Here is a 14,787-nt window from a genome sequence, read left to right on the forward strand (position 1 = left end):
ATCTGGACGGGTATGGTTCTCAAATGTTTCTTTTCTTGTTTCAGCAATTTGTGAGTTTCTAAGAGATGAAATGGACAGGCAGAAGGTTCTAGGAGTTTCCTGAGTTCTGGGGGGCAATCCTGAGTCGGGGGTTCAAGGGGCCTCCCTGGTGACAAATGGTGGTACCAGCAGAGCAGGGCTGGACTTAGGGCAATTGCCTCAGGCACCCTGAGCCTGGGTGGGGGTCATCTACACAAAGGACATCAAAAGGACCCTGGGAGGTGGCTATCCCACAGTCAAAAGCAAGGGAGAGCTGGCCACTGGGAGGAGGCTGGGAGGTGGAGAAATGCAAGGAAGGAACTTTGGGATGGATGGGATGCAACTTTGGGATCTGGGTGCACACACTGCTAGTTTTCTTTCGTAATATTTATTCACTTTCTCCCTCCATGGGTCTCACATTAGCAGGGCTCATGGCTGCCCAGGGGAAAGACTACATTTCCCAGCCTACCTTGCACCTAGGCGGGATCACAAAGCTAAGTGGTTATTCACCTCCTCTTGAGTTTTATCAAATCCATTATAACCATCATTAAAAGGTCTTTCTCACTCCAATTTTCCACAAATGATCCGGCTCTAGTTTTAATGACCTCATCAGGAAAAAAACAAAACAAAACAAACCCAACAGCAATACTTTTAAATATGTCATAGAAATAGCAGCCAGGGCACCTGCATGGCTCACTGGGCTAAGCGACCGATTCTTGGTTTCGGCTCAGGTCATGATCTCAGGGTTCAGGAGTTCCAGCCCTGAGTAGGGCTCCGCGATGACAGCGCGGAGCCTGCTTGGGATGCTCTCCCTCCCTCTCTCTCTCTCTCTGCCCCTCGCCTGCACGCACGCTCTCTCTCAAAAAATAAATAAGCTTAAAAAGGGAAAGAAAAGAAAACGCAGCCAATATTGCTTCAATTGTTTAAGGTTCTTTTAAAAAGCTTACAGTCAGAAAGGTGCCGGGCCTTGCCTCGAAAGGTGTGTGTGACTGCACAGATATGCCCAAGAGTCATCTTAAAAAAAAAAAAAAAAGTGTTATCTGAAGTCTGGGCCAGATCAGGTTAACCAGGTGTTCTTTATTCAGCAATCTTCTGCGCCCGCCTCCGCGCGCGAGGCCGGAAACCGAGAACAAGTCTGGGTTTGGTGGTTTCCAGCCTGTGAACGTTCGGAGGCCCGCAGACCAGGAAACCTTGCGAGAAGGTTCTAGTTTTCCGTAGCTGAGCGCTGCCCTGGCAGGCCCGGTGTGGACCCGCACGGGAGATCGGAGGCTTCTTTCAAACAGGTGAGCGCCCCGCCCCACCGGGAGCGTCAGAAAAGAGGGGAATGTAGACTAAGTGGATAAAGGAAAAACACATTACAAACGACAGAAATTTAAAAAAAAAAAAAACAAAACACCATGGAAACACACAGAAACAAGTAACCGGGAAGGTACAGCTGTACTTTCCAAGCAAAACGCATACGCTTAAAAATAAAAAAGCAGGTAAGCAAAACGCATACACCTAAGTAAGAAAAGCAGCCAAGCAAATTAGTCTATTTTTAAGCACCATAAGTAGCCTTGCAAGTGCAAGGCCTCAAAAAATTGGTTAGAAACTCAGAATTGTTCCTCTCCACGGAAATCTTTAGTAAAAGGCGAAAGATTTATGCGATCTGAAGAGAAACCAGAGTATGCTCTCGAGTCGCCCGCACACATTCCTCGGGTAACTGTTACCCCGAATTCAGTGATGGTGATTCTCTGCTCGAAAGAGCCAGTGATTTTCGTCATTCCCCCAGACAATTCTGTGGGAGCGGCCTTATTCTTGGGGAAAAAGAATTCAACCGCAAAAGGAAAATCTCGTCATTTCTAAGTCGGAAATTGCCCGGTATGCAATGCCTCTTGGGTATGCAAATGAACCTACATCGTCACGCCCCGGTTCCCGGAAATGCCTTAAACAGTGTATTCGTTTTCCTGCGGGGACTGAGACTACCACCAGGGGGCAGAGCGGAGGCCAGATTGTCAGGATTTACGCTTTGGAGCAACCAGAAAAAATCTTTTATAAATTTTATAAATTTTGACCCCAAGTAAAAATTCCTTTTGTACTTAAGTAAAATAATAAAAATAAAATAAAACTTGAAAATATTTATCTTCATTCATTCAACAACGTTCTTTAAAAAAATTTTTTTTTAATGTTTATTTATATTTGAGAGAGAGAGAGAGAGAGAGAGAGAGAACAAGCAGCAGAGGGGCAGAGAGAAAGGCAGACAGAATCTGAAGCAGGCTCCAGGCTCTGAGCTGTCAGCACAGAGCCCGACTGGGGCTCAAATTCACGGACCGTGAGATCATGACCTGAGCCGAAGTCGGCCGCTTCACCGACTGAGCCACCCAGGCGCCCCTCAACGACAATTTCCTGGGCAGCGTGTTAAATCCTGTGCTGGGCTGCAAGGATAGAGAGACATCCCCGACATTTCATCCTCAGTGAGCCTGTATGTGATGGGGAGGCTGAGTGTGCGTGGTAAGCACTGATAACAGAATGTTCGCTGACATCTAGGCACGCCTAGGGCGGTGAGGGTGTTCTAGGCAGTGCAGAGAGGGTGAGTGACCAGATGGCCTTCAGTGCCAAGATGGGAGCTGTCATTTACCTTGGGGGCAATGGCGAGGCACCCAGGAGCTTTACAAGAGACCAACGCGATCAGATGAGTTATTTAAGGCAGTAGTTCCTTCCACGTGGTCCCCAGACCAGCATGTCAGTATCACCTGGGTACCTGCCAGAGACCCGAACTCTTGGGTCCCTCCCCAGACCTACTGGATCTCAAACCCCGGGGGTGGGGCCCTGCAGGCTGGGATTGCACAAGTCCCCCAGGTGACTCTGATGCAGGTGAGGCAGAGAACCACTGTGGGACAACCATTCTGGCTGATGTGGCGACTGTAGAGACAAGGAGTCTGGGGCAGGTGAATTAGGAAGCTGAGCATTAAAGCCAGAGAAGACTTCCAGGTGGCCGGCATGGGGGTGTGGAGGGAGGAAGGCCTGGGAAAGAGGAAAGTGAGGAGAGGGAAGAAGAAGTCTAGGTGGGTCCTTGGGTGGTGGTGGCATAAAGGAGGGGTGGATGCTGCAGGAACGTGTGAAGGGGATTAGGATGTCCCCAGGAAGCCACAAGAAAACCAGGAGCTGGGGCTGCACAGAAGTCGAGGGCAGCTATGGTAAGCGTGTCATGGGTGTCATGGTGGGGAGGTCGGTGGCCTTGGACAGAGGAATTTCTTTCTTTCCTTTGTTTTTAAAGTTTATTTATTTATTTATTATTAAAAAAAATTTTTTTTAACGTTTATTTATTTTTGAGACAGAGAGAGACAGAGCATGAACGGGGGAGGGTCAGAGAGAGGGAGACACAGAATCCGAAACAGGCTCCAGGCTCTGGGCTGTCAGCACGGAGCCCGACGCGGGGCTCGAACTCACGGACCGTGAGATCATGACCTGAGCTGAAGTCGGCCGCCTAACCGACTGAGCCACCCAGGCGCCCCTAAAGTTTATTTATTTTGAGGGAGAGAGAGAAAGCAAGCGTGGTAGGGTCAGAGAGAGAGGGGAGAGAGCGAATTCCAAGCAGGCTCTGCACGGTCAGCGCAGAGCCCGATGTGGGGCTTGAACTCACAAACCACGAGAACATGACCCGAGCCGAAATCCAGAGTCGGACGCTAACCCACTGAACTACCCAGGCGCCCCTGAACAGAGGCATTTCTAAGGAGTGGGGGTGCAGGAAGCTCCCAGCTGCAGGGAGGGTGATGGTGAGGGAGGGAGGGGGCCGGGTGCGGGGGGGGGCTCCGTAGGGACCGCTGGGAGGGGGTGAGGTGGAAGCAGGTGTTGCAGTGCCTTTTAAACGTTCTCCCTGTGCCGCCTCCAAGGTCCCCTTCCTGACTCTCACTCTGACACTGACCACGCCGGGGATCTCACTGAGCCAGCAGAAGCCCCGCCTTCCCTCCTCCAGATCTACCAGCCTGCCCGTCCCTGCCCCTTCCTCTGCCCACTCCCCACCAAGGCTGACCCTCCGCTTGGGCTCCCAGCCTCACCCCTGCCTGTCTCCCCTGCCTGCCAGCAGATACCGCGGGCTTCCTTATTTCCCAACACGAAGGAGGGAGGGGGGGTAGGAGCCAGAAAAGCGCCCCAGACCCCATCTCCCTTTCCTCTTGTGGAATTCAAGAATCGAACACAACAAAGGGAGGAACACCTTTACTCTCAGAAAAAAAAAAAAAAAAAAAAAAGACTGTCAGAAATCACCTTATTAAAACCAACTTAATTCACCTCGCGCCTACGAGGATGGCGATAATAATAATAATAAAGAGAATGACGAGGGTGGGTAAGGATGTGGAGAAGCTGGAACCCTGCGCACCGTTGGGGGGAATGTGAAAGGTGATGTGCGAAAACTTGGTGGTTCCTCAAAAAGTTAAATGCGGGATGATCTTATGACCCAACAATTGCTCTCTGTTTCTTTTACTTTTGGGGAGAGAGACAGAGCATGAGCGGGGGGAGGGGCAGAGAGAGGGAGACACAGAATCCGAAGCAGGCACCAGGCTCCGAGCTGTCAGCACAGAGCCCGAGGCGGGGCTCGAACTCGCGAACCAGGAGATCGTGACCTGAACCAAAGTCTCGGATGCTCCACTGAGTGAGTGCCCCTATCACAACAATAATTTTTAAAAAAAACACTTTTGGGGAGACTGGGTGGCTCAGTTGGTTGGGCGTCTGACTTCAGCTCAGGTCATGATCTCAGGGTTCGCCAGTTCGAGCCCTTCGTCCGGCTCTGCGCTGCCAGCTCGGAGCCTGGAGCTGCTTCCGATTCTGTATCTCCCTCTCTCTCTCTGCCCCTCCCCCCCCCCGAAATAAATAAACTTAAAGCAACGCTTATATTCGAATCCTTCTGCAACTTGCCTTTTTCACGCAACGTCAGGTTTTCAAGATCGATTCGTGCTGCTCTCTGTAGATTCAGTTCTAGTTCATGCCTTTTCTCTGCTGTATGTGTGAGTCCAGCATAGTGCCCAGATCAAGCAGGGCAAACAGGTCAAGGCAGGCGGTTGGCGCTCTCGGTTACTCCTTCCCATCCCCGTGCCCTGATTTCAGGTCTAGCGTGAGCAGCGGAGGGGGTGTGGGAGGCTCAGTAATGATGCTCACGAACTCCAGATTCTCATCCCTGGAACCTGTGTCACCTGTTATCTTACAAATAAAGCTCCTGGTTATTTTACTGGCAAAATGGGTTGATTAGGGAATAGCAGAGAATTGCAATCTGGGATGAGCACCACTCGGGGTGGAGGTGGGGAGGGGGCGCGAAGGCCTGGGGCACAGGTGGGGAACGTGGGCAGGCGGCCTTCCGGACAGCACGAGGGACACCCCCCGGGGTGCTCTGAGCCCTGCAGCCCTTTGCTTGGACCTAAGGCAGCCCCGTGGCAGGTCTCTGCTCCTGTGGTGCAGCTCCTGCCACCCCTTCCCGAGGCTCCCCACCTGCCCTTCTCGTCCCACCCTGCTTGCCGCAGCCCTTAGATTTCAGCCCTTAGATTTCAGCCCTTAGATTTCCGCAGCAGAATAAATCACTTTGCCCTGTGCCGTGTGCCCTTGGGCAGCTTAGTTCTCTTCTCGGAGTCTCAGTCTTCTCTCCTCTGGGATACAAATGCCTGTTTCACAGGTCTCATGTCGGGATTACAGGAGAAAAGTCATCCAAAGCGCCCAGCAGAGTCCCTCACATATAGTCGGCCCTCAGTATATGGCAGGTGTGACTGTAGTTCCCGGGAGGCTTTCTCTGACTTCATCTGCCCACTTTCACCCCGAGGACCTCTGCTCAGTCCTCCCCCACCCAACTTGCTCTCAAACTCCGCACCCAGCTTCGTGGCCCTGTCACCCCCGCCCGGAGAGACAGGCCTCAAACACAAGCAGGCAGCCCCCATTGGCCTTCTCACCTGCTCTACCTGCTGTCATCCACACTGCCACAATTGCCAGAAAAATACCTCCCGAACCCACTTGACCCTCCAGGGCTTCTGCGTGAACACCCAGCAAAGCCCAGCCTTGTGGTTCACCTACCGCCCCTCACCACCTGCTCCTGTATGGCACTCTCTGCTCCTCTCCAGACCAGCCTGCTGCTCCCGGGGCCTGTCTGCTCCCTTCTGCTCTCCCTTCCCAGGATGTCCAGCCCTTGCCTCTCTCCTCTTCCCCTGAGGCCCGGCTCACCTGCCTCCTCCTCCAGGAAGCCATCCTTGGCACTCCAACCGAGGGGTTCTTTTTCATGACCCATGGTCAGCACGGAGCACCTGCTTCTTGGCGTTCGTGGGGTTGTCCTGCTGCGTTCCGTCTCCCCAGAGGGGGCGACAGAGGTCATGTCTTTTTTCATCTTGGATCTCGGGAACTGAGCGTGTGCCCCACATGGGGAAGAAACTCAGGAGCCGTGGCTGCCGCTGACATCCCAGGCCTTGTTCTGCACCCCGAGATGGGGCACCCGTGGCAGAGGTCCAAGGTCTCTATCCTCTGGGTCAGTCTTATCCCAGAGCCCTCCCCTCCTTTTGTGGCTTCCTCGTTGGAAAAGCTCTGAGAGGCTCGGCCCCGACCTCCCACTCCCCTCCCCCCTTGTCCCTTCTCTCAGGAAGCAGACAGATACTTCTCTGAGAAGTTGCTTTTAGCCCAACTGTCCCCAAGAAAGGGGCAGAGAGTGGGGAAGGGGGGAAGCCCCTTTTGACATTAGACGGGGAGGGACATGTCATTACAAAGCCTACGCTAACTCTGGGCCATGGGGAGGAGGGGGGTGGGCACCGTGATTTTACCAAATAGTAACAGAAACTCAGCTCAATCTGGCTAAAGCACCAAAGGGGTTGTATTGGCTCATGAAAAACCTACTGAAAAGCGTTAAGCAGGTTCAGGCATGGCTGGATCCAGGGGCTCGTGCTGTCCTTAGGGTGTTGCACTTCCATCTGTTGGACAAGCTTCCATTGTGAGGCCTTCCAGTATATGTGGCTCATGCCAGGAGGGCAGAGAATGGCTTCCCGAGAGCTTTTGATCTCATGTCATCCTCGTGGAAAGAGGGTGCCTCTTCCCTCTCTCTTCCCCCATAGTCGCAGCAAAAGTTCCATGTCTGCGGCCTAACCTGGATCACACGTCCTCTCTGGAAGGAAGGTGTTGGAGTGGGTAGCACCACCCTAACCGTAGAGACAGAGGTGGGCGTGGAGGGGTGGGTATCCTGGAAGGGAGAGGAAAGCACGGTTGTCAAAATCGAAGGTGGGCAAGAAAAATGTGCCGGTAAAGTCTCCCGATGTGTAAAGTGAAGGGGTTGGGCTTGATGGTCTGTGGGTCGCTGTCCACCTCAGGTCACTTCTGCGATTACTTTATTTGCACGGGCCCCAGGAATCCTGACCTCAGGTACGAATACGCTCATTTGAGTTTGCTCTCTTGCTCCCTTGTGCCAAGTGAGCGTTACAAACAGCCCAGGTATGATTCTACTGCAGGGCATCTCCGACTTTCACGTGCATGAAGACCACTGGGTGGCGGGGGGTGGGGGGGTGGGGGGGTGGGGGGAGCCTCTGGCGGATGTGCACATGCTGACCGGGTAATTCCTGGGTTGGGCCGGGATGCTGCATTTCTATCATGCTGGCCCACGGACCACATTTTGAGCAGGGGCGTAGCAGCGGGACCACCCAGACTGCTTCCTTTCCTCCTGCCCAGCCCTGCCATGTGTGATTCTCTTCCTCCATCCAGACGCCCACCCTGCCTGCCCTCTGGAGAGACCCTCAGCTTGTCATGCTAGAGGAGATGCTTTTAAAAATTTTTAGTAGGGGCACCTGGGTGGCGCAGTTGGTTAAGCGTCTGACTTCAGCCAGGTCACAATCTCGTGGTCCGTGAGTTCGAGCCCCTCGTCGGGCTCTGGGCTGATGGCTCAGAGCCTGGAGCCTGTTTCTGATTCTGTGTCTCCCTCTCTCTCTGACCCTCCCCGGTTCATGCTCTGTCTCTCTCTGTCCCAAAAATAAATAAACGTTGAAAAAAACTTAAAAAAAAAATTTTTTTTAGTAAACGTCAACTGTTTAAAACAAAAGTAATAATTTGTATTTGGGGGTTTATAACCTGGAAGTGAAATATACAAGATTAATCACACAAAGAAGGAGTTTAAATGGAATTATGCTCTTTTAAAGTATTTACCTTTTACTTGAAGTGGTAAAATATTGATTCTAGGTACACTCTGGGAAGTTAATAATGCATAGCATAATCCTTAGAGCAATATAAAAAGGTATAGCTAAAAAACTAATAAGGAATATCAAATTATTCGATTAGCCCCAAAGAATTCAGGAAAAGAACAACAAAGAAGAGAGGATAAATAGAAAACACGTAACAAGGTGATGGACTTAAACCCAATGGTATAAGTAATTACATTACATTAAATATAAATGAATAAAATCTTCCAATTAAAGGCCAGAGGGTATCCAATAGTAAGACTCAACCATATGATGCCACAAAAGAAATACACTCGAACTATAAAGATACAAAGAGGTTGAAGCTACAAGGACGGAAAATTATGCATTAGTAGACCTTACAAGTCTTGTATACTTGTAGTAATATCAAACGATGTAGATGTTAAGACCAGGAATATTGCCGGAGATGAATAAGGACATTCCTTATTGTCCTTATGGAAGGACACTAGCCTCATGGACACTAGCCTTTTCCTTATGGAAAGCCACTGGGTGGCTCAGTCGGTTGAGCGTCCGACTTCGGCTCAGGTCATGGTCTCACAGTCTGTGAGTGTGAGCCCCGCGTCCGGCTCTGTGTTGACAGCTCAGAGCCTGGAACCTGCTTCAAATTCTGTGTCTTCCTCTCTCTCTGCCCTTCCCCTGCTCATGCTCTGTCTCTCTCTCTCTCTGAAAAATAATGAATAAACATTTAAGAAAAGTTTTTTAAATAAAAAAAGAAAAAGATGCAATGAGGCACAGTGTGACAGAATCAATTGGAGAACACTAAAATCTTTCAGGGCGTGTTGTCTGACCACAAGAGAACTAAATGAGAAATCGAAAACCGTAAGTTATCTAGGAAAGCCTTAAATAGTTGATCGTTAAACAACACCCTTCCAAATTAATCCATGGCCCAAGGAGAAATCAAAAGGGAAATTAGGAGCTATTTTAAACTCAGTGATAATAAAAACAAACACATAAAAAATTGTGGGAAGTGGCTAATGTCCTTAGAAGGGAGCTCGTAGCTTCAAGTGAAAGATTTAAAAATAAAAATTCTAAGTTTCCACTTTATGAAGCTGGGAGAGGAGGAACAAATTAACCCCAAAGTAGGGATTAAGATGGGTCATAAACCTACACATAAAAGCTACGATCATAAAGCTTCTGGAAGAAAACATAGGAGAATATCTTCATGACCGTGGGGTAGGTGAAATTTACTTAGAGCGAACGCAAAAAGCGTCGCGTATAAAAATAAGTAGATAATTTGTATTCCACTAACAGTAAACATTTCTGCTCATTAAGGCAGTGAGAGTGAAAAAGCAAGCCACAGACTAGGAGATAACATTCCCCATCCATTCATCTAGCAAAGGACTTGTATGCAGAGTATATGAGGAAATCCTACAAATCCGCTAGTAAAAACAGAACCTAGTAAAAACTGGGCAGAAGATCTGAATGGACGCTTCCCCCCTGCCCCCCAAAGATGTAGGAAGGCCCAATAAGCACGTAAGAGGTACTCAACATCATTTCTTATTAGGAAGATAGAAATTAAAACCACAATGAAATGCTACATTACACCCTCCGGAATAGCTAGAATCACAAACACTTCTCTGAATGTTGGTAAGGACATATGGTGTTGGCTAAAACAAAGCTATGTGCGCTCAAGCTTAGAATAACTTCCAGTAATTGAAACAGTGTGGTATTGGTGCAAGGGCAGACAGAGACAAATGGAACAAAATAGTCCAGAAATAGAGCCACGTGTATACAGTCACGTGATGTAAAACAACCACACCCATAGTAGACAGCTAATGTATTCATTAAGAAATCGTGCTGTATGTATCTGAGCGCCTGGGTGACTCAGTCACGTCCGCGTCCGACTCTTGGTTTTGGCTCAGGTCATGACCTCACGGTTCGTGAGATCGAGCCCAGTGTTGGCGTCTGCACCGACAGAGCGATGCCTGCTTGGGATTCTCTCTCCCTCTCTCTCTCCGCCCTTCCCTCACTCACGCTCTCTCTCTCTCAAAATAAACAAATACACATTAAAAATTTATTTCAAAACATGGTGCTCTAGCAACCGAGTTTCAAAATGGAGACACCTTTCTTATATCACACACACAGACCGGTTCCTAAATGTGAAGGGTAGAACAATCCACGTTCTAAAAGGTAAACCAGGAGAGCATTTCATGACCTTGAAAGATTTCCTAAAGTCTAAAAACACTTTTCCATGAAGGAAAAGACCAATCAACTGGACTATATTAAAACGAAGCTCTGATAAGACTCCATGAAGAGAGTGAAAAAGGTAAGGTCACCAAGTGGAAAAAGATATTTGCAATATGTATCTGGGACAATGGATTTCTATCCAGAATATATGAAGAACTCTTACCAATCGATAAGAAAATGACAGACAATGTACTAGAAGACTGGGAAAAATTTGTATAGGTCCTTCACCGAAGAGCATATTCAAATGGCCAGTAGGCATATGAAAAGTGCTCAGCATTATTTGCCATTGCAAATTAAAACGACAGTGAAATATCATTATGCACTTACCAGAACGGATACAATGTTGAAAAGCTGACAATACCCAGTATTGATGAGCATGTGGAGCGACATATACTGCTGGAGAGAGTCAGTTGGTAAAATCATTTTGAAAAACTATACGGAAGTGGCTGCTGAAGCCGAACGGGCACATACCCCATGATCCAGTATTTCTACTTATAGGTGCGTAACCAAACACCGTGTGTGTGTGTGTATGTGTGTGTATAAGCCACCGAAAGACACAGGCAGGAATGTCCATAGCAGAATTACTGTGAGCTTCCCGAAGATAACTGCTAAGTTTATGGCAGGAGGAATACCCACACCTGTTTATAATGTCAAGTACAGGAGTTAATCCCCTGAGAGGGAGCATGGCCCCCTCCCTGCCCTCCATCATATCCCACCCCCCTCCCCACCTCCCGTGGCCAGGAAGCACTTGCTCTGGGGAAACAGCAGACGCTGCTATTGTATCTCCAGCAGGTGGCGCTGAAGGCTCTCTTTTCCCTTCAGTGACACCGCCAGCTCTATCCTGGATCTGGGAAGGGGTGGATGGGTCAGATGGGGAAGACCCGCGCTGTGGCTCAGCCAGAGGCCAGGCTGGGCTCTTCCCCACCCCTTACCTCAGGCGAGCAGGTGAGGCAGGGGAACTCTTATAGGAGATCTTTGTCTTTGCGTGGGTGTTCCTAGGCAGTGCAGGAGGGCCTGTCCCCCTTCTGGCCTGGGATCAGCCGCACAGGGGTCAAAGCCAACCTCATTCTGTCTCCCCTGAGAGTCATGCTTGGTGCATTGGAAAGGGCATAGAACTTGCAGTAACTCAGACCTCCGTTCAAATCCCAGCTCTGCCTGTTAGAGGGCTGTGTGACCTTGGGCAAGTTGCTTCATTTCTCTGAACCTCAGTTTTACTCATCAGTAAAATGGAGCAATAATGCCTTAATGCTCAGGTTAGCGTCAGGATTAAACGGGTCAGCATGTAAGAGCACCAAATTGTAATAGGTGGTCAGTGGGGGTTGGTGGCCTGTCAGTGGTCAGACCCCCGCATGCAGCTGTTTCTTACTCTACACTGTTCCCTGAGTAAGGATAGAATTGGGATCCTGGTAAGACAGAACTGAGGGGTGGGACAAAAAGAGTCCCAGAGACTGCTTTCTCAAGTGCACTTATAGTCACAGTAATAGGCATCATCCTGATTTTCCGATAATTCTTGCTTCTTTTACAAGCGGGCTGGAGGGGGGCGCCTGGGTGGCTCAGTCGATTACATGTCCAACTTCGGCTCAGGTCATGGTCTCATGGTTCGTGAGTTCGAGTCCCCTGTCGGGCTCTGTGCTGACAGCTCAGAGCCCGGAACCTGCTTCGGATTCTGTGTCTCCCTCTCTCCCTGCCCCTCTCCCGCTTGTGCTCTGTCTGTCTCTCTCTCAAGAATAAATAAAAAAACACTAAACGAATTAAAAAAAAAATAGGGCTGGCGGGAAAATTCTACTTCAACAATAGCGGCTTTTCTAGAAAAAGCCTGGCAAGACAAACATCATATTGTCTATATGTGATGTTAAAACATATCAGAGGTCGGGGCTTTAAGAAACCCAACAGAACCGAGTCCTGTGGGTGGGGGATTTTGGTTTCGTTTTCTCTGAAAGGCCAGGACTGGGCCCCACTGACAAACTGGTGGCTGCTCGGCCATATGTTTGTGAGTGAAGGGTGGGGGGCAGCAGGGGCAGGGTAGCTGCCAAACAGGTGTTTCCACAGTGCGTTTGTGCCCGGGGTGTCCCGAGGCTGGAGCCACCTGTGGCTTCTCTTGGGTCTCCTTTAGGGCACCAGGAATGCCGCTGCTTTCCAGTAAGGCAGGGTCTGCAGCAAATCAGTTCATCCCTGCCCTGAGGACGGATGAAATCAACGGGAGGCATCTCTGCTGCGGTTCCCCCACGAGGGATCTCAGGGCTTTGGAGCCCCAAGAGGCAGGCAAGCCCTGGTGATGTGAGGACGCTTTGGGGGGTGAGCGGCCAGGGTGGGGGGTAAAACAGGAAGCCTACAGATGGGGAGGTGGCCTCGGAGGTGGGGCGGGTCTCAGCCTGGAGCTCCTGGGATTGACGTTGGCGTCTGTCCATCACTGACGCCTGTCCGTCACCTGACCCTTCTTTTCTGCATTCCACCAGCCAGGCCAAGGGGGGTGGGGCCGCCTTCCGAACGACAAATCTCTTTGAGTCACCGGCCTCATCAACACCTCCGCAGCCTTAGCTCCGCCCTGAGCTTTTCTTAGGTGCTGAGAGCTGGGAGCCGGGAGTTCAGGTAACAGGGTAGGGTCAGCTCGCCCGGTGCAGAAGTGCAGACTGTGGCTCCCTCTCCTGCAGGCGGCCCCACCCCTCCCCTCACCACACAGCCTTGACCTATCCAAGCAGAAAGAGCACCCCTTTGGAATCAGAGAGATCCGAGTTTAAATCCGTGCTCTCCCACTGCTGTGTGATGCTTGCAAAGCGCTTCACTCACTGGGGCCTTGGTTTTCCCAATCTGTCAAATGGACACGGTGGGCCTGCCCAGTCTGCTCACAGGGTCGGGGTGACAGTTATACAAGACACTGTGCTTTGTAAACAAACAAACAAAAAAAAGCATAAGCTCACAGCAAATGCTGCCCCCCCCCCCCCCCCCCCCCGCTCCCCGGCCCTCCCCGTGGCTGGATACCGCCCACATACACGTCTTGGTGGAAACTCGGCAGTCAGGAAAGATCTTAAAATTTTTGGCCAAGATTGAAAAATCAGATTTTTACAGAAGATTTTGAATTTTCCACGGCATCTGACAATACAAGGGCAACCCCCCAAAAGATTCTCCAGGGTTAGGGTTAGGCTGGCCTCCGCAAGCCCTGCTGTGTCCCCGGCACTGAGGTCACAGGTCAAGCACTATTTGTCACCCGGCTTGCTTTGGTCCACCTGCCCTTTTGATAGGTGTTTGTAGCAACTGCGTTATTTACATGGGAAGTGCAGGGTTATCATCCGTCCCTCTGGTCATTTCAAGGCGTGGCACCACTTCTGGCTGAGTAACAGCCCCCCTTCTCCTCCTGGCGGGCGTGGCCATCTGCCTGGCACTGGGCACTGGCTGTGGAGGGGACAGCATTTAGGAACGTTGCTGGTCTCCGGCTCCTTTCGGAAGAGTGGCTGGCTCTTGGGGCGCCTGGGTGGCTCGGCGGGTTGCCCAACTCTTGATTTCGGCTCAGGTCACGATCCCGGGGTTGTCAGGTCAGGCTCTGTGGCTAAGTGTGAAGTCTGCCTAAGATGTTGTCTCTCTCTCCCTCTGCCCCTCTCCCATCCCCTCCCCTCCAAAAAACAAACAAACAAACAAACAATGGCTCTTTATCTTATCTACTTTTACCTACATTGTCTTTTCTCGTCCTGACAGTCAAAGGTTGCTTGGATGAATTTAGACACTCTGGGGGCTTGAAGGAGCTTCCCGAGGCCCTGATGTGCTCCGCCCTGGCTGCGTAGTTTGCTGTGTGACCTCAGGCAAGCGGGACGGCCCCTCTGGCCTGCTCGCCTGGGATGCCTCGAAGGATCTGAGTATCCGGGACACGGGCTGGGACAAAGGTGGTGCAGGAAGGGCGGTGGTGAGGATCCAGGGAGGGTGTCTGTGTGGTGACACCGGTAAAGCAGAAGCCGGGGGTCGGATCTCCTGAGTTCAAATCCCATTCCGCCCCTCGGCGGCCCCACAGTCTGGGGGACACCACCAGCGTCCGCCTCACAGGGTGGCTGAGAAGGTAAATGAAATAAATCATGCACGAGAAGCCCTTGGCACCATAGTAAGTGCTCAGAAAATAATAGCAATAATTGTCAGCAATACAAGAACGGCAGAACCTGCAAAAAGGAAAATAGAGGCTTCCCTGGGTCGAGGGGTCAGCAGACCCATACTTCCTACGGGTAGAGGCTGGGCGGGGTTATTCAGGTTCGATTTCCAGGAGGGTGGGGACCTGAGTTCGGGTCACACCTGAGCCACGGCAGACGGACGGGAAGGGGGCAGGCGTGAGTTCTGGCTGCTGGGGCATCCCTGGCCCGGTGGGCCCAGTGAGCCACCCTCTCCAGAGGCCAGCGCTCTGGGTCAGGTCACATGGAAC

At 50.8% G+C, this 14,787-nt stretch overlaps 1 non-coding gene across 1 annotated transcript; it reads right to left on the reverse strand.

Moving 5' to 3' along the window:
* Nucleotides 1-1,570: 1,570 nt before the first annotated feature.
* On the reverse strand, nucleotides 1,571-1,686 carry LOC125174128 (U5 spliceosomal RNA). The gene has a single exon (XR_007155260.1). It is a non-coding gene; the product is annotated as a U5 spliceosomal RNA (small nuclear RNA).
* Nucleotides 1,687-14,787: the final 13,101 nt, after the last annotated feature.

The sequence above is a fragment of the Prionailurus viverrinus genome, chromosome C1 (assembly GCF_022837055.1).
Source record: "Prionailurus viverrinus isolate Anna chromosome C1, UM_Priviv_1.0, whole genome shotgun sequence".
Taxonomy (NCBI): Eukaryota; Metazoa; Chordata; class Mammalia; order Carnivora; family Felidae; genus Prionailurus; species Prionailurus viverrinus.